The 25,083-nt window shown below is 35.3% G+C and overlaps 1 long non-coding RNA gene across 1 annotated transcript in view; it reads right to left on the bottom strand.

Moving 5' to 3' along the window:
• Positions 1 to 269: 269 nt before the first annotated feature.
• LOC112532086 overlaps positions 270 to 25,083 on the bottom strand; it is a 37,496-nt gene continuing 12,682 nt past the window's right edge. The window contains exons 4-5 of the long non-coding RNA XR_003074368.2: positions 8,619 to 9,869; positions 270 to 1,501 (exon numbers count right to left, since the gene is read on the bottom strand). This is a non-coding gene — a long non-coding RNA (uncharacterized LOC112532086). The remainder of the gene's footprint in view (positions 1,502 to 8,618; positions 9,870 to 25,083) is intronic.

Here is a 25,083-nt window from a genome sequence, read left to right as displayed (position 1 = left end):
CAATTTTGAAAGTTTGCTGTTTTTTTTTTTTTTTTTAAGAATATAAAAGCTCAGCATCTCTATGCTCTCTGTATAGAACTTAGAAAATATCTGCATATTAGCCATTTTAGTTTTGTTAAAGAATTAAATGAAATGTTTGAGAAATAGAGATAAAAATTTGATATTCCTCTGTTACTCTATAAGAAAAAGCCCACGTGCTATTTATATATTCATGTTAGGAATACATTTCCAATTATCAGTAAGATTTAAAAAGCGTGCAATAGGTAAATCCATATTATGATATAGGACAGTTTATTAATCTGCTTTTTGAAACAAGTCATATGGATTTGTTATGGGTTGTCTTATATGGAGGTCTGGAAATACCTCTATTGACCTCTGTGCTCTGAAATGTTCCATCACCGGTGTTTTCCTTCAGCTTTAACACTGGTGAGTGCTCTTTCAACTAGGTATTCATCTTTCTTTCTTACCTAAAGCACATAAAATTAGTAAGGACTTTAATCCATTGATCTTTTTCAGGTTGGAATGTTATGTCTTATATTTATGCTGACAGTGTCTTATTACTGATGGCATCCATAAGCAAAACCTAAATCAAATCACAAAATCTCAGATTCCCAGAATCTGAGTTGGCCATTTTAACTCAATCTGCTGATATCAGTGTTATTGGATGATTATCCCAAATTAGAGTTCCCTATCTTCCTTCTAACATATATCTTAATTTATTTTTTTTTAATTCAGATGGGAGTGGGAGTGTTAGCGTAGGTGGGTTTTACTTGAAATGAGCAACAGCAGAAACAAGTTGCATATGTTATTTTGCTCAAGTGTTGTTGTGAGCATAAACTGTCCTTACATTCAGGAAGAACCAACAAGTGTGAAACTTTAAAAGGCACAGTATTTTCTGCTATATAAGCTGTTCTATTTGCATTCATCCAAATAGATAAGTTCCTACTGTTACACTCTAGTTATTTTTGGCTAATGTATTACATCATCTAAGATGCTGGTGAATACTTATTTCTTCAGCCAATCCATTGAATTTTGAAAATAGAAATCTGAATGGGTGGAAATAGGTCATTCCTCTGCCATGTGCTTCAGACTTCACAGTTGCTATTTCCTGATTACACCTGATAGGAAGGTTTAACCCCTTACTATTCTCCTGAGCTGTAACACTGTGTATTCATTCCAGAATACCTCAACAACAGGAGAAAATGAGGTCAGTGCTGTGAAGGCTACTCTCAGCCTTTAGTACCTGTTTATACAGAAAATATCCCGAAAAAGAACTTATCATACTTGAATAGGAAAGCCTACTCAAACTTTTGGGAACTATGCAGCTCTCTTCTGGAAGTCTGGTTAACAGGGGAGGTCCCATTTGCTTGATATGCTGTTCACTCAGTAACTGGCTGGGTGACTGGTTCCAAAGAGTCATTGTGAGTGGAGGCAAATCATTTTGATGGAAAGTCAGAAGTGGTGTTTTCTAAGGTTCAGTATGGGTGCCAGTTCGGTTTAACTGAAGAAAAAGAAAAAAGAGAAAACAAGATTTTATCTTTGCCAACAGTTATCTAAGCCAAAATTATTTAGCCAATAATGATATTACTAGATCAACATAGAGGTAATAAGAAAAAAAGTTTTAATGCACATAGATGAACCTGTAGTGACATAAAACTTTTCTGTAATTCTATTCTAGCATATATACCGTATTATACAGTTATTTGCAAATGAACTAATAATAGCACTCCTATAATTTATTTTGGATAAACACATATATCTCAAAAACATTCTCAGCAAAGCATCGTTATTACTTTGTTAAATACTACTTTTGCCTACTTGAGCTCAACAAACAAATCTAATGGTAAGAAAGAATTTAATTTCAGAGCTGAATGATAATTTGTCAGGCATGGTTAATTCACATAATTCAAAGTTAATTATGTTTGCTATATTAGAGAGTGCTGTAATTTTGCTCTGTTCAGCTGCAGCTTTTATTAAATCTTACATTTTGATTAGGCAAGCCACGCTTGAAGAGTGTACAGCAAATTAAAAAAAATGGAGGTGTGAGGATGGTTTTTAAGCATGTGCTTTTGTTCATGTTTACATCCACTCTTGTGTTACATGACTTTGTCAACCCAAAGCTGACTCAAATACAGTGCGATATTTACTGACAGTCCGTCACATATGTGATTCCTTTCTGTTTTTTCAGCATTTGGGAACACTACAACTGAAGTTCCCAAGCCACTTGATATACTACTATACAATGGGTTCTTCAGTGGTACTTTCACACCAGTACTTGCCTACATACATTCTTCTGTAGAACTGGAGGTTTCTACAGAAGTGCAAGAACTTAGAAAATCAAGAAGAAACTTTCAGAGTCTTTCTGACATCAAATCAGTCATTATATTTGTGGCATTGTTTAAATACAGGGTACCTCTTTTACCACCGATTAATTGTATAATCTGTACGGACTGACTTTTTAGAGAAAAAAAGGATGGTGAATATGCGAAGGTGCTGACTTTTTAACAATCATCTGAGAACATGTGGGAACTAATTTTTTTAAGGTACTGACATGGGTGAAGTCCCATCATAAGCTGCCTTCATGTACAACATTAGTGACGTTTCTAGATTTATATAACTAGGTTAAGGTGTCAATAGGAATATGTTATCTTCATTTGAGACTGTTTTCCTTTTAATATATGCCATAAAGTGGGAGAAAAATTATTGTCCCTCTCCATGTGAATGTCATGATACTAAATAAAGAAAGCTGTTAATGTTCCCTAGTTGTGCAGCAGTGCTAGTACTGAAGACAGCTACTACATCAAGGAGTAGCGAAAGTATGCTTACTATAAGCAGTAAGAATTTCTGATTCTTTCGATTGTGGGGACTCACAGTGTAATCCTAGTTCTCAGGGCTGGTTCACTATTATTGGCCTTTGTCTATGGATGAAGACAAAAAACATTAGATTCCTTCTCCAACAAAAATTTCTCTCTTTATCAGTGCAGCTTTGAAGTTCCTTTCACTATGTGATTTTTGCTTTCTTTTCTGTTGATTGATTGATCATTTGATTGATGGATTTTTGTGTAGTAAGCCTTTGCATTACAATTTTTACTTTGAATTTCCTTGTTTAATAAGATGGAGATGCTTGTATATATGTTCACATTAAAAAAAAAAAAAAAAAAAACCATTGGCAAAGAATTACAGGTTCCCAGATACAAGCACTTGAAAGGAAAGGAGGTTATAAAGAGTTGCATAAGCTAAGAACTTTCAAAGTATGATTTTCCTCACTGAGCAAACTCAGTTAATCATGGAACACTCTGTGTCCTGAAAAAGGCAGGGTCCTATGGCAACTGCAAAAAGGAATCCATTAGTCACTAGCTCAGAGTTCATTCCATACTGATGGAGTCTTAACTAAACCAATTACACTTGTATCTGAGAAGGAAGAAGGCCTGAATGAAATCTTGAGCAAGTACACTTAATTCCAGTATTTTGTTGTTGTTGTTGTTGTTGTTCTTTTAGTATAACATTTCTATGTGCATTATATACTTACATGTGATCTTGGATTTATCTGCATGTAATATGTCATTGCTGATGCAAGACTGTAGGAAGCTGAGAAAACTAGGCCTTTCAGCCAGCAATTTTAATGAAGTGCTAACAGTTGGTAAATATCAGTGTATGCTGAGGACAAAAGTCACTTAATGACTGTTAAAATTCCAGAACAAAGGATTTCCACAAACCCGAGAATCTCTGTTGCAAAGTAGACTGTTACTGGGATGAAATTCTTTTCATTTTCTTGTACCAAATATAATCGTATAATAGATTGTTCTCTTCTATTAAGTATCCATTTTAATGCTTCTGATGAAGCAAAAATAAAATTTGGATATGGTTCGAAAACGATTTTAGTAGGAAGAAATGCATCTTCTGAAGATGATGTGAGATGATTTACATTTAATTACAGCACAAGGCCAGGCCCTGAGTTGGCTCTGAATGGATTTACTAATGCAATCATCTTCTTATGGTTCTTAAGCAGAAACCTATTCTTACTACTTCAGCAATACCCAGAATATTTATAAAGTCACAGATATTATTTTTCCGGTGAAAGACATTCTCCTAGTATGTCTGATAAGTCACTAGCTGGAAACGACTGGAGTAATATGTCAGTGTACTGAGCAATCTTGTTATGTAGCACCTCCTCTATGAGGACAGGCTGAGGGATCTGGGGCTGTTCAGCCTGTAGAAGGCTCCAGGGAGTCCTGATAGCAGTCTTTGAATATCAATAGGACTATAAGATAGAAGGGGACAGACCTTAGCAGTCTGCTAGGACAGGACATGGGGGAATGATTTTAAAATAATGAAGAGAAGATTTAGATTCTCTTTTTAGAAGATTTAGTAGGGGAGAAGTTTTTTCAATAAGTGAGATCAGGAGCTCAGGTGGGTCTAGGGTTTGAACATATAGGGGTTAAATAAGCTAGCTTTAGAAACTCGGGAAGGAGAACGACATCTCAACATTTCATGGTCAGCTGAGCAAACATAAGTAAAGGAACTATACAAAATGAATGGCTTTGACCGGTTTGAATGCACCGTAAGAAGGTCAGACCGAGGAAGACGTCGAGCCTTCGTGAGGAAGTCTTCTGACTTCATCCCCACGAGCACCAAAGGGAGACCCCTACTCTGGACAATGCATGTGCCAGGGGAGGGGCAGTATGTGAACGAATTTCCGGAAGCATAATGAATATGTTGATGAATTCCAAGAATTCTGCTGAATATGTATGGACTTGGCTTACAAATTTGTAGCATTTTTGCTTGCTGGTGTGCAAGTTTGGTGGAGTGATCCCCCTTGCACCCAGCGGGCCGAATAAACATACCTGCTTTATAACCTAACCGGATAATAGAGTTTGATTCCGCACGTCATAAGAGTGGTGAAACACTGGAACAGGTTGCCCAGAGAGGTGGTGGATGACCTACCCTTGGAGACATTCAGGCTGGAGGAGGATCTGAGCAACCTAATGTAGCCACAGGCGTCCCTGTTCATTGCAGGGGTGTTAGACTATATGACCTATGTCCTTCCCAAATCAAACACTGCTATGATTCTATGATTCTGTGAAAATATGGAATCTAGAAATAGGGAGATTCTGTTGAGAAGCTGTATTTGTATGAAAAGTCCTAGTGATACAAAGTTATTTATGCTGTGATCCTCAGATTTATGAGGAGTATTCACCCATCTTCAAATTGCCTACAATTTATGCTCATATTAATGAAGCACATATCAAATGAGATGTTTCTAGTGAAGAAACTTATCAAAGTTTACTTTTCCTGAGAAAATGTCTACTTATTTTTAATTTTACACAAATAATGAAGAAAGTAAGAAAGCCAGGAAAACCTGCTGCTGTTTCCCAGAATTAAAGTTTGGATAGAATGGAAACATTATACCCTCTGACAGCAGAAAATGCATAGACATCTGAGAAGATGCAATCTTTGTTCAGCGAAATGTGGTGGTGGTTGGAAGGAGTACCTCAGACTGTGTGAGCATGCTGGAACAGTGCCTTCCAGCTTTACTTCTGGCCTTTCACCAACAGAATTCATGCAATTTCCCTAACAACACACAAAGATTTTGTTGTTTTCAAAAGTCCATGATATTCACTTGCCAGAAAACTTGCAAATTCTTGTTTCATCTCTTACACTACTCCAGTATCTATGTACTGCTCTGAAATCACAGCCTGAGAAAATTAATTGCTAGAAGTCTCACGGCTTGCACTGCTGAATTGACCAGTGATTTACCTTTGAGTTTATGCAGACGACTCTAATTTACACACATTCAGTGGTAACCTGCTTGATGCATTTGATAACTTCAGGTTTTGGATTAATTCTGCCAGCTGAAGTTCAGACAAAAAAATCTGCTTTGCTTATTATTCTCCAGACCTCCAGGAGCTCTAGTTTATCATCTGGAGACATGTAATAGCTGAAACAAATATGAACATGGTTTGCAAAATAATGTCCAAAGTCAATTGTTTTTCACATTAAGCAGTGTAAGAAAAAATAGAGACCTTAGCAAAAACGGGAAATATCAAGTGATATCCTACTGCAATATTCTGACCATTATTGAGTGTCCTTTAGGATGCAATTCAAATGTATCATGGAATCACAGATACCACAGTATACAGGGCCTAGGACTGGAGCAGTTTTCTGATGACAGAGACAAGTTGCATCCCAGTTTAAAATCACTTAAAGGGCATTCTGAAATCAACTAAGAAAATATGTTAGAAGATTATACTTGTCCTGACTATAAATGCCCTAAATTGAGGAATAAGTTTATCTAGGAGCAGTTTAAACATTTATTTTTTTATCCAGTGAGCTCATTATCTTAAGTAATTTTTTCTCACTTTATATGTATATCCACTTCAGTGTAGGCATAGGTAGGTATATCTCTATATAAATTGCATTATGCAATAGATTTTGTTCCCCATATTCAGTGGCATCCTTTAGGTCCTGGATGATCTTTCTTCTTAAAGATCTACTTTGCCCCATCATTCTCTTATATCATATAAGATTTGGATTGCTTTGTTAATATGTGAGTCCCCTTAGCATCCTATGAGTGTGTACTACTCTCAACTGCAATGATTTGGGAAAACCTATTTTCTTGCAAATTGCAGCTATTTTATTCAGAAATGTTCTTACTAGTAGCCCTCAGCCTTCTTTGTCACGCCCTCCCTGCACCTAAATACAAGCAGTGGGTAAAAATGAAACTGCAGGTATCATAAGATGGCAAACACACAAAGCAGTTCCAGATAAAAGATAAAATAATTTTGATTTTTATCAAGAGTTTGTCTGAATTTTCATAAGGAATATGGGCTTTCATTTCCTTCAACCATTCAAATGAGTTTTTGTATATATTTTGTGTCGTGTAATTATTACATAAAACCAATACACACTGAGAATCCCTGGTGGTGTTTCTTGAAACTTTAGCTTGAAAACAATCAAGAGGATTTAGATACTCATACCATAGAATCATCAAGGCTGGAAAAGACCACTAAGATCTACACATGATCTCCATGAAGATATACAAAAGATCACTAAGCTATACATAAATACATATATACAGATATACAGAAATACATATGCATAGAAACTACATGATATATGAGAGGTTTTGTTTCAAATGTAAGGATAGATGTCAGCCTGTTGGTCTAGCTTCTTACTATTGCAGAAGTGTAGAGTATTAGAAGTTACTGAAAGAAAGTTAAACTCTGCTTATTAAACTAAGCAGCTAGGAAGGTGAAAAATATCTTTCCTCTTTATTTAAGAACTCTTCCTTTTCCCTTGCTAAAGGAGTTATTTGCTCAGTAAGAAGTACCTTTCTAAGTAATCTAGAGGATAAATGATATGAGTAAATCTAATTACTGTTAATTATTGTCCTATGCTCCCATGCCACTTTTTTTTCCAGTGAGTTTGGGCAGAAATTGCAATGTCAATAGCAAGTATGAGATTCATATTGTTCCCTTTCATTTTTTTTCATTATATAAGAACATCACATGTGCATTTGAACTTTTTATGCAATATATTAGCACAATGGGGTGAGGTAATAGTCAATTTTCATCTGGGAATCCTCATTGAGAATATATATTTTTCTACATAGTCACTAGATGCCACAATTAAAATAAAACCACTCTCATTCTAGAGACATATATAGAAAAGACAGGCTGAATAAAAGAACAGATCTAAATGGACAAAAGCTAGGAAAAAGAGAAACTGATTATTTCCCATTTTACAGATGGTTCAGAAGCTCAGTGTAATGGTGAGCCAGATTTTCAAGCATTTAACAACCTAAAGATGCAGATGGTGCCTTTGTGTGTTCAAAAGCACCTGTCTGTGCATTAATACAGCTGCGTGTTAACTGGCATTAAAAATCTGGTTAGGAATTGCTTGTCCCACTTATACACTAAATCTGCAGAAAATCCAGGAATCATGTTCTAAATCAGGTATTTTAACAATGATCCTCTCCTCTTTTTTTTTTTTTTTTTTTTTTTTTAATGTAACAAATAAAAGTGTATGAAATGACCCTTCAGCATACACAGTCTGTTTATGAGGATACCTGTGAACTGAGTTTCTGCAATTAAAGCTAACAAGCTAACATTCAGACAGGCTGAAGTGCTGGAATATTTCTCCAGATCTTTCCTCTTGGAATCCTGAATTCCTTTCTCAATGTTTCCTGCAAACTGCACTCTTATCCCTGCCTGGACTAATCCCTTTTAAGCTTATCTTTCTTTTCTACAAAGAAAACAGGAAGTAGTTTATTTGCATGAATTCTGGAGTGCTGGTTTTGTTGCAACTCATTTTAAAAAGATCTAATTTCATTTACCTACTGAGAGCACATAAGAAACATCATTATCATTCCAAATTCCAAATGTACATTTAAAAATTAAATATGACACACTGCTCATAAATGGATTACTTCAAAGTCTGGAAAATCCTACCTTGGAAAAGAGCTGAGAAAACTTTGTTTCACATGAATATTATTCTTCCCTGATTCCTCTCCAAATTTTGAATATATATCTTCATATCATCTCTACTTTCCCATGAGTGTGTGTATATGTATATATATTGGTAAGTATATATAGATAAGGTGATTCTATTGTGCTTACCTCCTTTTTTTTTCTTCTTTTTTTTCCCTTTGTTTCATGGAGGAGAGATCATGTAAGTGCTCTGAGGAGCAGTCCAGTCTCTCAAGTGTCCAATAAGTCAGCTCTGATTACCAGCACTGAAAATTACAAATGGGATGGGTACACTGAATGTTATAACAAATACAGTTAATATGAATGTATTATTCCAGGACAAATGTGTAGACAGCTGACTTGAGATATTGTGTATGTTAGAATTAGAAGAATGAGACAGAATTTTAAAGGCGGGAACAAAACCTGCATCTTTGCTAATTTATCTCAAACTTCTAAAAGCAGATTAATAATTATAAAAGAGCTCCCTTGGGGACCTTCCAACATTTGCTGTAGATAAAGAGCCTTTCCACTAAAGCACCCTACTGCATTCAGACTCCATATTCAGCAGTGTCAGCAGGTTATGTTTAAAATCCACTTAACAGTAAACTTGGGGTCTAGGTATGTTTTCCTCTTAATTAACCTGCATAATCTGTTTTTTTCTTAACATAAATCATTTCTTAATTTCCATTTTAATTAGAGAGTGAGCAAAATGTCATATTTAATTGGCTCAGGAAGGCTTGGTACAACAGAGCCCTGAACTAAATGTAGCTGTGGGCAGTGCACTGAACAGCTGGCTTGCGGTTCAGATTAGGGCTTCATTACATGTAAGAGGGTCTCCTGCCTAGTTTTCTGCTACTAAATGTATCAGTACTACTGTCCTGAGAAGGAAAACTGAAGGACTTGTAGACCCTCTTCCTTTTTCTGAATGATATTTAGCCTATATGAAGCTGTTATGCTAGAGGAGTGAAATTCTGGTCCCTTGGTTTCCGAATCTGTTCCTTCTCAGACATTTATCACGGACACTCTTAAAAATGGAGAAAAGACCTTAGACTGGGCTCCCTAGAATATTTTAATAAAATTTTCATTTCCCATCTGACTGACAGATGACGTCCTTGAGTTCTCATTCAGAATCAGTGGCTCTGGGTTATGTTTACTCCTTCAACTTTGCCACTTCTGCTTCATCCAAGAATGAATTTAACCCCAGTAAGACAGCTTAGCCTTGCCATTCCCCAGAGACGTCAACAGGAAGGGTCACAGGTTTCACTTCCAGACTGGTGAGTAGAAGTAAGGAGCTTGAAGAGGTGGAACGCTTCTGTGGCTTGGGAGGAATCGATCAAGTTGTCAGCTTTGCAAGTCTGGGACACAGCTGGTGGCCACCAACCTGCTGGTGGGTTCCATGTTCTGAAATACAACAGTTTTTTGTGAAAGTCCTCAGAGAAGAATTCAGTTCTCAGCACTCTATAGTGGCAATTACTGAGGAAGTTAAAAACTTGAGTTTCCTGTTCATTCTGATTTTCTGCTCTAAATTCACTCTTTTTGCATTTCTTCATTGCCTCGAGTAGATTATTGTAAGTAGGTACTATCTGAAAGAATTGTTTATAGCCGATTTGCTATATAATATGCATATCCAACAGTATGTTGGACTACTTTCAGCTGCAGGTGTGGCAAGCAGACAGGTCTTGGTTGGTAGGTTTAGAGTCTTTGAAAGTAGAAATGGAGAATACATTATAGATTTGTTTCTGCTAGAAGTTTTTCAGATGTCTGGAATGAAACATTCTAAGAGTAGCTGGAACATAGAGAAACACTCAAAGACAGCTACTCCACTTCTGTAGTTAAAACATCTTATTGAAGGTTTCTGAGACTGAAAACCCAGCATGGTGTTCTCTTATAAACATAGTACTGGCACAGTTTTCATTAACACTGCTTTTTCTTTAATACATATTATTATGTGATTTGATAAAGTAGGACACATATTATTTATACTGTATTTAACTTTCTCACAGAAATATAAAATACATATCGTTTTCTTAATTTTTATCTGTGTTAGCCATTTGTCATTAACCATTCAATCACCTGAACGTTTCTAGAATCCACATCCCTGTTGAGAAATAAAGGAGTTGAAAATGAGTCCGCATATTACTCATTAATGCCCAATACTTTTCCATCAAATTCCATAACGTGTATATACTGCAGATGCTGTTTTTTAACCCGTTAGTGATACTTCTAATTTAAATATTTTAGACTTTAGTAAAAGCTTAAACATGACAGACTTGCAAGTAATTTGGTGACTGGGGTATATGTGAAAGAAATATCAAATGAATTAGATTAGAGTTGACCAACATTGTAGAAAATTACTCTGTGTCCAAAAGATTGCTTTTAATACTTAAATAACCTGTATTTCATGTAAGTATGTTTGAGATATGATCTGTCAGAGATAGAGATGGCACTTATTTCACTGGTAACAGCAAACTTATAAAGATAAAACACTACAAAGTTTAACGTGTGACCACTTCTTAAATTGAACCAGAACACGTTAAACAATACTCTTTTTGACACAAGAAAAAATAGCAAAACAAAGAAGAAACAAAAATGCACGTTTGAAGTCTCACAGTGAGCATAAATCTCTAGCAGTAATCACTGAAATGGGACTGTTTTACTTTTCACAGGCCTCTGGAAGGTTGAAGGATGTCTGTAATCACTGCTTCTCCAGAATCTTCCAGGAAGGAAAAAGCAGAAAACAACAACAAACCAAATCACTGAAGATCTTTGCAAGAAGAAAGACCTACCCAGGAAATCTGAGATGGTTACTGATCCTACCAGGCATGCATTCTCAGAGGGAGAAGTGTGTATATGGTGAGGTACATCTGCAACCCATGTAGGAATAACTAAGATTATTTTGTACGTAATATTACTTCTTGCTGTCTACAGTCTACTACTTTTCACATAAGAAAAACAAAGAAAGTAAGAGCCAGAACAGGTCTGCCATCAAAAGCTCCTGTCCGGAGAGGATACTAGTCACTTCAGATGTGTTAAATGATAGCTTACTATTGTGCGCTGGCACCACTAGTAGGCAAATTGCAATAGAGATATATTCATGATATTTTTAATAATATAATGGATTCAACTAAAATAGATAACAGTTAATTTTCATAAAATAGTTTTTGATCTGTATTTAAACAAGTCATTTAACAAACAGATGTATTTAACCTTTTGTGGTTACAAGCATTATCAGAAGCTGGAGACTCAGGATATACCAAAGAATATACACTGAAAAATCTTTTTATTTTAAAAAACAAATAAATGTAGACTCCTGACTATTTTAGGGGAATTTTTCAGAAACCTTCTTGCTCTTCCAAACCTCTGTAGCAAGTTTGCAAAATCTAGGCATATAACTGAACTAGAGTATAATATCAGTTTCCAGATCAGACAGGAGAATTAATAATACTTGAACAAGATTTCCTTTAAGCTATGCTCTTTCATTCTTTATATTTACAGGATGCTATCTGAGGACTAGCATGCAATTCTGTTCCATACTGAGAAATATTAAACCCTTCAGTCTCAATCCCATTCTTGCTAATCCATACAAACAGATCAGAAATATATTCTTTGCCCTTTGCCTTTTTACTATCACTGATATCATCCTTCAAATAGAAATGCTAAATTATTGAGACAGTCTCTGATCTTGTTTTGTCAGTCTAAATCCAATGCTTTTTCAGTGAAGTAGATAGCTTAATGAAATTATTATGGACTTAACCTTGGCCAGTATCTTTAGTTTTTTATATGTAGACAGCCAACAAATTAAATCCCACCATCCAGAGCAGAACTTTCATTTTTGAAGAAATTTCATTTACACTGTAGAGTGAACACACTCTTTTATGTCTTCCTTTTAGGAAAATCCAGTTTTAATTGTCATAAATACACATGCTATGCAAAGTGGGAACAAATGAAAATATTATTTTGCTCAAAGACTTATCACTGGAAAAACAGAAGGCATCTAACTTTTAAAGCTAAGAATGTATTGGAAGTGTAATAAAATATTCAGGGTATATTAAAAAAATGTTATTATTCCAAATGTAATTATAATAGGAAAAGAAAATAAAGGAAAGAATTATATGGTTTCAATCTCTGATTTTCCACCCCTTCTTTTCTATAAGATTTGCATTTCTTAACCTGAACACACGAGTTGTTTATAGACCTGTGACCTTGAGTGTTATGTTTGTCCTTTTCCATCTTTTCACTCTTCTACAATGCATCTGGCATTCCCAGCTTCAAGGTCTCTGCCATCACACCAGGAATTTGTTCTCTACAGTATATCATCAAGTTAGGGCCATAAAAATTTGGTTGTTTGCAGAATAACCATTTGTCACTACTTTTTATATAGAAAATATTGTTAGAAATTACTAAGATAAGCAAAAATAAAACAAGTTAGGACATAGTCACTTGGTCTTTAGAAAGACTTTTTACAGCCAAATGAACTAAAACAAAGTTCTAGACAAGTCAGCACAAGATCAGACCAAGAAAACCTGACAGGATTAAATTCTGAGACTGCACAAAGTTAGCACAAAGGCAGTGGCCTCTTACTGGAAATAGCAAAACTTCATGTACTAAGGTACTGGGCTACTATGTTAAGTGATAATACAGCAGCTTAGCAGCTTTAACAGGTCCAACATCTTTAACAGTACTTGGCTGTTGTCTATAGTGTTTCTCAAATTAGAATCCATCTAGTAATATATTTTATTTTTCAAACTCTTTGGACAAACTCCTTGTTGCAGTTCTGTCCTGGTTTTGACTGGGACAGAGTTAGTTTTCTTAATATGTAGTAGATGGCATGATGCTGTGTTTTGGATTTAAGATGAAAACAGTGATGATAAGTCACTGGATATTTTAGTTGCTGAAAATAATGCAATGTACTTCTTCAGAAGTACCTAGGGGAGTATAAGGGGTGGAAAGCTTGGTGTTAAAGTTCCCAAAATCTGCCTTCAGTAGAAGAAGCTTCCCTTCAAAACCACCCGCTAACCAGCTTTTAGTTTGAGAGTTACCACAGAAATACTTTTGTAGTATTATTCAACATTCGGCTGCCAGAGCACACATCAAGTATATTGCTTGTTTTTTTCATGTTGATTTTACTTATGGTATTGACAACTACATTGTAGTGATGTTTTCAACATTTTTTTTTTCACTCTTTCATGTTCTTTCACTCACATACCCACGGGCAGCAATACGCATGTGCCCAAGTGGTCAAATCAAGATCACTGTGCAATGCAGATGAAAACACATGCAGTCTGTCTGGTCCTCTCTGTGTTTATGGAGTTCCTCTTGTCTGCTTATGACAAACAAGTCTTTAAGCAGACCTTTCACATCCCTCAGGAGCTGTCAGGTATTTTGAGGTAGATCTTCACTTCAAATCTTGCTTACATCATCTGACACAAACCTTAAGACATGCTGTTACCCATTGTCTGGTTTTCTCTTTCAATATATGTGTGACGTCCTACCCAGGGTAAAGGACTGATACAGGTGACATGCCTCAACCTTGCTGCCACTATGCCAGTGCCAGGGCTCTGTTTTTTTTTCTGGTGAGTCTTCTGATCTTCTGATTTCTGGCTCTTTGCTTTGGATATCAGAACCACCTTCCCCAATTTTGCTGATGAAAACAGTGCCCTGGGAAGAGTGTCCATTATCATCCAGACGCTCTTTTGAGTCTTCCTTCTGTTTTCATTCTCCCGCTTACATACACAGGTTTCCATTCATACTTCCTTCCTACCAAACTTAGTATTTCTTGTGAATTTCTACATTGTAAGTAAGCAAAATACAGTTATGTGGCAGATTCTCGGGGGTCATCACAGGTAAATATGAACAGAAACTATCACAGAGATAATGTAAGTACATGCTATGGTCAGTGCATGCATTGAATACCATCCTAAAAACCAGAAACTAGTGTCCTATGAAAACATGCTTTAAAAACTTTTCCTACAACAAAAAGACTGATCCAAATATTGTATGATGGCTGTCCAGTAGTATTCCTATTCTTGCTTTCACCTTAATTTTGATTGATGATTACATCCATTTTTTGGGCCTTGACTTATATTAGGTTGGGACAGGTCTAGGGCCAAGGTCATGTTATTCTACACGTTTGAGTGATACCTGGAAGAGTGTCACTTTGCTTTTGACAGGTTTCCCAACAATTGCTGTAATAGGAGACGTTATCTTTAAAAATTCTAAATCCTAAATTTTGGCAACAATAACAAATAATTTTCTGAGTGTTGTTCATAATTTTATTGTTATACTCCAAGAATTCTAGGTAGACATCTAAATATACATTTTATGTAGTTATTTTTTCTTTTATCGATTTCTCAGGGCTTGGGAACCAATTATGGGCTTCCTTCAGCTTGCTAAGTGGAAGAACTTCTCTGTGATAATCTGTTCAGTTTCAGTACTTTGGTACATTTCTATATGTGACACTTTCAGATTCTCAGTTGCATTATTAGTTTATGCATGTTAGAAACAGGGCCTAAGTCTTGTGCAATGGGATTTATGTGTAACAGAACTAAAAACCTTTTATGTGAGTATAGTGGAAGGTTTCAGCCCATATGAAGTCACAGTTGAGACCATCGCACAGAGAAAACAGCTTGAAAGATTTCATAAATATCCCATGCATGAAAGAAAGAAATTAACAGCTACACTTCCAGCCTACTGAGAATAAAAGACAACTATTAAATTATTTTACACAATGAATATTGCTTTAACTGCACAGATATGTAATCAGCAAATACAGGAATGGCTTCACACTGCCTCTCTGCTCTCATTCTTCTTCTTCTTCTTCTTCATTTTTAAGAAAAGCTAAATATGTATTACCGTAATGAGTAGCTGTACTATTGCAGCATATAATTGGCTTTCATAGATTTTCCAATGTTTTTTTTTTTTTTGTCTGATTCTAAAGGATTGTTCTGTTAATCCCTAGGTTCTTAGATCGTTGTTCAGTTGAAAGCAATTGAAAGTTTTGTGGTGCTTTTTTTTTCCTTCTTAATTAAGCTCAGTAGGATAGAAGTCACTTCTGCTGAATGTAAGTAATCTAAGACACTGATGTACACTTGTAAAAATACTGCATATCCTTAGATTACTTAAATCACTTGAACTTGTCAGAGACAAGTTATAGCAAAGTACATGGACAAGTAGGAAAGTAAATTAAAAAAAAATAACAGTTTCTTGAAAAAACTACCTCTTGTAGACTAGTGTAACAAATATTAAAATGGAAAATATCAGCACTGAAGTGTCAAAATCCTTTCCAGGTGTTTTTTGCTGCACAACTGGTGCACAAGACTTGGAAAACAGTCTGAAGAAAACAGCTTTCAAACCTCACCATCTTCAGCAGAAATAAGCTGTTTTCTGCTCCATGTTGTTTTCTGCTACATGTGTTGTCCACAATACTATGGACATAACTATAAACTCAAATCCACATTTTCTACCTCTATTTGCCGCTCCTGATTACTCTCACGCCTCAGATTTCATTTAAAAATGCTCAGCATGCATTGATCAACCACACACATTTTACTATCTACAAGTAGTACTTCCGCATGTTTGAGGGCTGCTCATTGCTTTTTTTGGTAATGACAGATTATCTGCAACCTTGTTGCATGCCCTGAAACACCAGCCCTCTAGAATGGTTTGCAGATGCTTTTTTGAGTTTTTGCCTTTCTACAGATTTACTTCCGATAGCTTCATATCTACACAAACTCAAAGGAATACACACAATTTATGGGTCTTACTTAGACTAATGGAGAAGTGTTGGGAAGAATTTGCATATTTTTTCTAATAGAAATATATCTAATTCTGGAAGAATTAAATTAGCATTTAGTTAAGCCGTAATTCTTCTGGTCTAACAGAAATCTGTTGTTTTCTCTGTCATATAAATGAATGTGGGATAAGCTTTCCAGGAACATTTCAAACCATTTAGATTTCTTCTCTGAACCGAAATACAATAATATAGTCCTTGATCCCACAAATATTATTAAGTATTATTTAAGTTGATTAAATCAGATTGATATCCTAATACTTTTCTAATAAAGCAAGTGTGTCTTGTATGAGAACCTTGAATTAACTTCTGACCATTTTGTAAAAGTAAAAGGCATCAGTTTAGTTTTGCAAAACCCTAACCCTAACTCTCATCAAAATACCTCAAGCCCTATTTCATTCCATCCAGTCCTAGAAACCAAGAAAAATACACTTGATTAGTGGCAGAGCCTTTGGCCTTAAGCTTCTCTTGATGTTCTTTTACTTAACTAGGTATTTATTTGTTACAGTAAGCATAATTATATTATGAAATTAAGAGAATTGAATGCAGATTTTTTTGATCAAGTAGTATATTGTATATAATGGATCCTGAGACTGTGAGCAATATTGAAGTGTGTAGCATCTTTTTTCTTTATCTTTCTTCTTTTCATCTTTTTTAAGTTCTGGTGCTTGCTTTGAGATGTATTTTTGTCTCAGCACAATGAAAACAATGAAATACATTGTTCAAATACATTGTTTTTGAACAATGTATTTCACTGCCATTGCTGACAAGCAAATATTCAGCAATTCTATAGGAAAAATAAAGAAAAAGAAAAAAAAAACAAAACAAAACACAAACCTTCGTTACTGCTGTCTGTTTTAATATAATTCTTTCCAATAAAAGAAGTAAATGAGGATTGAAGTATGTGTAAACAGATAAAGAGTGCTCTCCCCTCTCCTCACTCACAAAATATATTCCATAGCATTTCTCCAGAACACAATCTTAGCACTTACTATCTTAAAGAAAACCACGTGCTTCTTTAAGGAAAGTCAAGGTTTTACCTTAGCACAGTCAAATTAAAATGTCTGGACAATTGTACTTTATTTCTAGCAAAGCGTGAACTATTTAGTAGACTTCTTTATGCTCAATACCCTGGGGCACTCTGACCCTCTGCTGACGTCCTTGGTCTCATCTGCTGTAATTTCATGTGTCACAGTTTTCTTTTAGCTTATTATGTGTATAACTTGGCATAATACAAAGAATTTTTACTGTAGGAGCTGAGCCTGAATATCTTTCTCCAGTTTTACATTTTGTTCCATGTGAATGCAGCCAAAGCACAGCAAGTATAAGTGGCAACTGGATGTCTTATTACCTGACAGTGCATCTGGACCACTGTAAGATAAGGGTTTATTTAAGCTAGGTATAATTTGAACTTTATAAACATTTAGGAATATTATGATACTTGAAATTCTGTTCCCTCCTCTGCCCAAAAGAGTTTCAGATCTTCCTTTCTGAACTAAATATTACAATGTTCTGATTTCACATCTTGATTTAATTGGTTGCTTTGTACAGTGAAAATGTTATGTGCTAAATTTCTCTGAAGAATTACTTCTAAAACTCCATTAAAGTGAGCAATTCACAGGCCATTTAAGTGAGAAACAGAAAGGGACTAGGATTCAGCATCTGCAAACGCCTTTGCAGTTTAAGTAAGCATTGCCATTTGTATTTATTACATGTTTCTCAAATGTAGTATCATGTCAGAAATCTTGTCTTTTCATAATGAATACAATAAAAATGTATTTCTCTTATGCCTGAGTGCATTCATTCATGCTGACAGAAAGAATTTACTAATAAAGGAAAGAGAAGCAACATGATTGATGTTAATAGATTAAGAGGGATTTTGCTTCCATTTCTTTTTGCTTCTGTGCTCTGTCTTAAATCTTTAGGAATCCTGAGGGAGAAAATTCCTGGTGGACTGAAAGATGCTGGTTACCTTGGTGTACCCAAACCCACGTTCACACAGAATTTAAGTTTCCTCATGCTTAAGTTAGTTTCCTATATGTGTGAATGGAATTTCAAGCATATCAAAGGAGTTAAATAGTTAACTCTATAGGCTTTATAGGCAATGTATGAAGTGGGAAAAACACTCCAATTTAGAATACAGAAAAACGAGTCTTCTTCTCGAAAACACTGTTTCCACAATGCAGTAGAAGGAAAGCAACTGAAATTCCTACTTTTTTTTTGGGGGGGGGGGGGGGACACTAATGCAATAATATAACTTCTAATACATACACATAAATAAGTCTGATTGTAAAAGCCCAAGAGAAAACTTCACCTCATTGCCTATCCTCTTTAGTGATTAAGCTCTTACCAAAAATTATCTCCAAGTTCATACAGTAGTGCTACTGTAAAAGGCCATCTGTCATCTTCGAAGGGCTGAGCAGCTGGATTCCCATCTCTTTCTTCTTTCCACTCCCAAATTCAGTGCTTCCCTATTCAGGTCCCCTGAGAAATGTTCAATCTGGTATGTTTGCTTGCCCATGCTTACTATGTACTGATACTTACAAACTAAACATAAACCACGTCAGTCTTGTTCATATTTAATTAGAAGCATTGCTAGCAAGACAGAAGAAAAGAATGCTGATACTCTTCTATTTTAAATGGTTGTTAATTAGGTCAGATAACTAATTTCAAAATAGCCAGAGCACTGGAACTACTCAGGAGCATTTTTATTATTATTAATTATTCTACTATAAAAAATGAATTTTGTTATTTCTCTGAAGTTATGAATACATTTTATTTCTATTAGTAATTTTGACCTCTTAACATGAATCTGTCTTTCAATTAATGCACTTTTTTTTTCTATTACAGCACCTTTTTTTTTTTTTTTTTTTTTTTTTGTAGATGTGATTGAATGTTTTAAGTGACTAACTGATATGTATTTCAGGTGTGACTCATCATACACTTGCCTGAGCTCTCAAAATTTTTATGACATCAAGAAGTGGGTGGTACTGCCCAGACTGCAGATGGTAATGTGAGTTTTGATATTTCTTTCCAATCAAAATTAGAACAAAATGAACACAGCCTAAAACATGGATCACTTACATGCTCAGTACTTAGAGCACTTCCTCAAAATGTTCTTCAAAGCTACAGGGTATTTGTGCTACAGTCTTGGGCCACGGATTTGTCTGAGTGATGATATCTGCTATCTTTTCTGTTAAAACTATGCAAGTAGTTGTAAATATAGGTTCAACATGCAATAAGCCACTGCAATATTTAAAAAATTGCAGTTATTTTTAACACATATATTTTGATATTTAATTGTTAACAATAAACTTTTCTTTTCTTAGTTCATTCTCTTTTCTGCTAGTTCCTGAAAAGATTACTTGTTGCTGTTCTTGTGACTAAAGACTTTCTGAACTGTATACCTCTTGAGTTCCATGTCAATCATTTTAGTCCTAAACATAAATGTCAATGATTGAGTTGCACAGTTAAAAAAAACAACTTCTATTCAAAATAAATGTTCATTAGTAGAACATTTTGCTTTAGAAGCAGGCTTTAGAAATTAATCTAGGCAACTCCAGTTGCCACTTTAAATATAATCCTACTAGTTAGTGCCTAGTAACTTAATAATTATTTTACTGCATCTATTATCAATTAAAATGCTATCAAGTTACCACTAAAATACCCTCTATGTCATGCAATTGTGATGTATCATAGTAGATGACAACTGAAACATACTCTGAAGCAAAGTTGTCCATAATCTTATAGCATTTGAGGATTTTTTGCTGAACCGTCAATATTCCATTTCATAATGTCTGGATATGGCAAGGTAGATAACAGGTTGCCAGTTTGCTCACTGTTCCCACAGAAATCTGAGCATGGTAGCAGCAAGACTTCCTTTTGTAAGTCTTGTCATTTTTTGCCAAGGTAAGACTAGCTCATGATGCCAAATCTCTAGGACACATGTTGAAGTTTTCATGTAAGATTGGAGCAAGTGACTGCAGAAGATCTTCTTGACCATGCAGTTAGTTTTGCTTATTGTCTGTCTTATATAAATATTATGCAGACTTAGTTTTCAGTCTTTCACTGTTCTTGAGGCAAAAATAAGCAAATAAATCTTGATAGAATAAGTCAAACTATCTACCCAAAGAACAGCAATATTTTATACAAAATTTCTTTACTACTTAACGCAGCAAAGCCCTTTATTTTGGGGAATCTATGTAGAGAAGTGTACTTTAAAGAACGTAAACCAGGTCTCAGATATGTTAATGATGAATGAAGCTATACATTGTCAGTGAGCACATCTATCTTCAAGGAAGGGAAGGGCTTGGCTTTGTGAAAGTTTTCTTCACGGGGTTAACACATTGTGAATGGCGGACTGGAGAAAGTGACAACAGTGATCATCAGTGGGCAGCAGAAAACATCTATTGAATACTTCGGGGTTTTCAGCTCTGGAGAAGAACTGATATTACTATGATTTTACTTTGCACTATGACCAAGTTTCTAGTGTTTTGAGCTTACCAGACAATTTTTCTGAACTCCATTCTTCTGAAACACTACAATACATATTGTTGTGATTCTGTCACTGTGGTTGTTCTAGTTATGGGCACAGTGTAGCATTTCAACACCTGTGTGCAGAAAAATGTTCATAGATGTGAAACTATGGCCAACAGGTAGTGATTTCAGCCTGCTGGGTAGAAATACGGAATGGTCTTTCCATACATGAAACGTCAGTTTACATGTTAACCCAGCTCTACAAAATCAAGCATTGGCATGCTTACCAGCTGTGTAGAGAATAGTATATATTTTTTTCCAAATCTTTCTCTTGATCTTCACTGCTTTATGAGGGAATTTAGTAAAGCAACAGTGATAAATTGGCTCTGCAAGATGATCATGCATACAATCAGTCAGATTTGATATGCTTGTAGCATCCTGTGAGGATGGTCATTAGTATGCTTCTCTCAGAAAACTAGTGAAGGAGTTACCAGGTCCTCTGCTGCTGTGTCACTGTTATTCCTCCTTAACTTACTAATTTTACATAATTACTCTTACATAAATAAAATATTTCTGAATGACACTACTGTAGACTTGATAATGTTTTATCATTACTAGTACTAAATTTAAGCCACCCTTATTCTCCCTTCCATGACCCATGCCATCCCCTCACCCTCAAAACAAACAAACAAAAAAAGCAAAGTATGAACTGAAACACAGGAGAGCCCCTGAGGGCTCTGTTCACAAATGCTATGCACTCACTTAGCAGAGTGTATATAACCTGTACATCAATACATAATTGACAGATGCACCTAGGTATGCAGTGGGCAGTGAACTGGATTTTAGTTCTCACTAAACAACCTAGAGCTTCTGCAGACACTGGAGGTGCATTAGTATTTATGAGTTGGACAGGAGCACACTAGCCTTTTTTTTTTTTTTTTTTTGTTACCATTTTCTCTTCTTGTCTTTTTCTCACAGAGCTTGCAAAAGTGCCCTGAGAATGTTATACATGAGGCTTTGTTGTAGTGACTGTGTGACATAAGTGACGGGGTGCCCTTTCTCCCCTAGATCCCACTCCCACAGACTTCATTGAAACCACTGTCGGAATGGCTGTTCTCCCTAAACACTCACTACAGAATTGCTATGCCACCTATATCAAAGTGCAAAAATTCCCTAGTTTGCCATTTCCTCCTTAATAGTATCTTCAAACATAAAACTAGTTACCAGTGAATATACTCATACCACATATATCTCTGTGAACTCATAAAGGAAGTACCACACTGCTGAGATGTGACTGCTGTTAAATCACCATTACATTTCCACCCCTGGGCCTTTTTTCCAACAGATGTTATTTGAAGTTTTTTGCCTTGTAGCCATTGATCACTGACTTCAAATCAGGACTACCTATTACACTTAATTTTTCTTTTGTTCTCTCTTGCATGACTATGATTGTACAAAACTACTGGTAACGCAATCGTGTTAACCCAAAAGTAAACTAGCAGAAACCTTTATATGAAATAGGGAAAGCAGCTTCAGATTGTGCTGTTATTTGACATCAACATAGTTTCGTATTATACTCCTCACGTCGTGATGTCAATAACAGTTTAGTTTTACAGCGAAATATCACTGTAGTTAGTAATTTTATCTTTATAAATCTTTGGTATTTTTTTTACATCTATGAAACAGAAATCAATGAAATACTCCCAATAGAAGTTAAATCGTCATATAGAATATAAAAACAAGATCCAGAACAGAGCTGTGTAGCTTATGGTGATCTGAGATTCTCAGCCCTTATTATTTTGCCAGTGTATATTAATAATAATTTCATATATTTTTTTAACATTATCATTATTACTCCTTGTACTCCTACAGTTGCAGCTGTTATTCTCAGTAATGATCCTTTTTTTCTTCATTCTTGTTTAGGCTTAGAAAGCTTCATGATAAGAAGACTTATCAATCTGTTTTGAAAATAAAGATAATAAGGAGCTACTGACTAAGAAAAACATTTACAGTGGCCTGTAACTCCTCCTAATTCCTCAATCTAGTGTTAATGTTGTCTTGAGGACTAAATCTTTTTTTTTTTTTTCTCTTGAGCTTATCATTTGTTAAATATGTTTTAAACTTTTAGGCCCACAGATTACATTAGAAGCCTGTGGATCTGAAGGCCAGCTTCCTCTGGCTGTGGATATCTGATCTGTGTCTTGTGCTCCAATGAGTTTAAAAATCTGGATAGCTCACTGTTTTTCTACAACTGAGCATACCTGAACTGCATGTTGACTTTTCTTAATGATACATCTGAAAAAACAGTGCAGTGAGGTGTGCCCAGCTGTAAGAAATGTAGAGTTATTTTTCTGTGTTCTAGATTTTTTTTTCTAATATTTTACAGTGATAAATTTTAACTGTTGCTAGCATTAGCAGATTAAATAGGAGTGATGACCATCCAACTACAGGTGCAAATTTATGTTAGCATACATTCCATGGTTCAGATCTCAGATGATCATTTAGTTTTATGTAAAGTATAGTATTTTATAGTAATAAATATGTATGGTTTAACTTTTTTACAACTAGTTATTTAATCTTTTGTGATACATCACATTTATTCCCATCCTTTAGTATGACCTTGGAGTCTAAAAGCGTCTCAGACCAGAAGAATGATCTAACACATACTAGAACTTTGCATAACTGACTGTAGATAACCTCATGGTATGTTTCTGTTTAGAAAGATAATACACCTGTAACTGATGGTAATTGTTTCTCCTAATGTTCTGGGACACTCATTTTTTTGCCTTATGTTTCCTCTCCTGTCTGTTTTCATTTCTCTCTTAAAGTGACATGAATTCATCAGCTGTTCTATTTTCTGCATATCCAACACATCAAACAGCACCAGGTTAGTGCTGACAGCTGTGGCTATATTCTGTAGTAATCCTTTTTTTTAAGAGTCCTTTTGCGTGCTTTCTTCAGTTCTCTTGTCAACACATAAGACTGATCTTTTGCACAGACTAAATTTTCTGGTCAGCCTGTCCATAAGATATCTATGCTCTGAAGCAGGCAGACATTTTCATTTGACTTAAATGCCACCTCAGACTTCTGCTGAAGAAGGCACTTTTTTTGCTAAAGTGACAAAAGGAAATGTGTACTACCAACTGTAGCAGACATGGCAGAACTTTAACAAGAGCTACAAAATGCAGTTTCTGAATCACAGTGGACTTACTGGCTCAAATCAACCCTTATCTTGTGATGATCTTTAGTGGATTACAAATGGCAACTCTAAGCTTCAGGAGCACATCTGCTTTTGTCACTTTGACAGGAATGTAACTTGAAGAGGGCTCGGATGAGAAGAGTGAATATATGTGAAACTCCAGCACTAGATTAGCCAGAGGCCATCTATGAGCAGCTAGGCTCCTAAGTAGCTTAAGTATTACAAGGAAGTGTAAAACTTAAGCACTAGTTTATCCGGGTTTCAACAACTTCTGAAAAAAATTTGAGATGCTTTTGAAAATTTGGCTTTTGGCAGTTTATTCAAAATCACATGCTTGGTTATAAGGGAAGGAATCTGCACCAGATTGCTTCACCTTTAAATATTTAATCAGCCTCCTTTATGAAAGAATAAAGATATTAGCTGAGAAAGCAATACTGTTTGGTCCATTGGTCATATAATAATAATAATTTAAAATATTTCTTCGTGAGAAGGTAAAAACACATAGATGTGCTTTGATCTCTTTCCTATCAAAGCTTCAAGAAAACATTCCTACGACAACATAGAAATCTTCTTTCACGCTGTCTCCTCAATCAGCTTGCCTGGTGTCAATGGTTTATGGGCTGGTCTGGCCCGGTTCCATGCATGATGTTGTGATGTGCAATACTGATAACCAAAAATCATAAAACCATGACACCTGGTCACAGTTTTCACAAATTTTCTTTGCTCACAGTGGAAGCTTAAGATCTTAGGTAAAGGAACTAAGGCCTGATTTAAGATGATAAAGATCTGGAGAAAGCTAAAAACTCATTATCTTCTATGATGTGTTGGAGGGTTATATGATTATCTAGCAATGTAAAATTGAATGCACTGTGTAAAAATGCCTTTGCTCCCAGCCTGCATAACTGCCTTTTTTTTTTTTTTTTAATAATTGAAGACCTATGCTCTTCTGAAGATTTATATGAATATTCTCGTAAATACACATCTTTCAGAATTCTGTATTGTCACAAAAAACAGGTGACCATAAACATTTATTCAGAATGAGTCACTGAAATTAGAATTTAAATTGTTTTATTGTAAATATTGAATTAATATTTACAAAATAAGACTAAGTATTTCCCACCATAAGAAGTTCTTCAGTAGTAAAACATACA

The sequence above is a fragment of the Gallus gallus genome, chromosome 3, assembly GCF_016699485.2.
Source record: "Gallus gallus isolate bGalGal1 chromosome 3, bGalGal1.mat.broiler.GRCg7b, whole genome shotgun sequence".
Classification (NCBI taxonomy): Eukaryota; Metazoa; Chordata; class Aves; order Galliformes; family Phasianidae; genus Gallus; species Gallus gallus.
The sequence above is the reverse complement of the archived record's forward strand: the minus strand, read 5'-3'. Positions and strand labels throughout refer to the sequence as shown.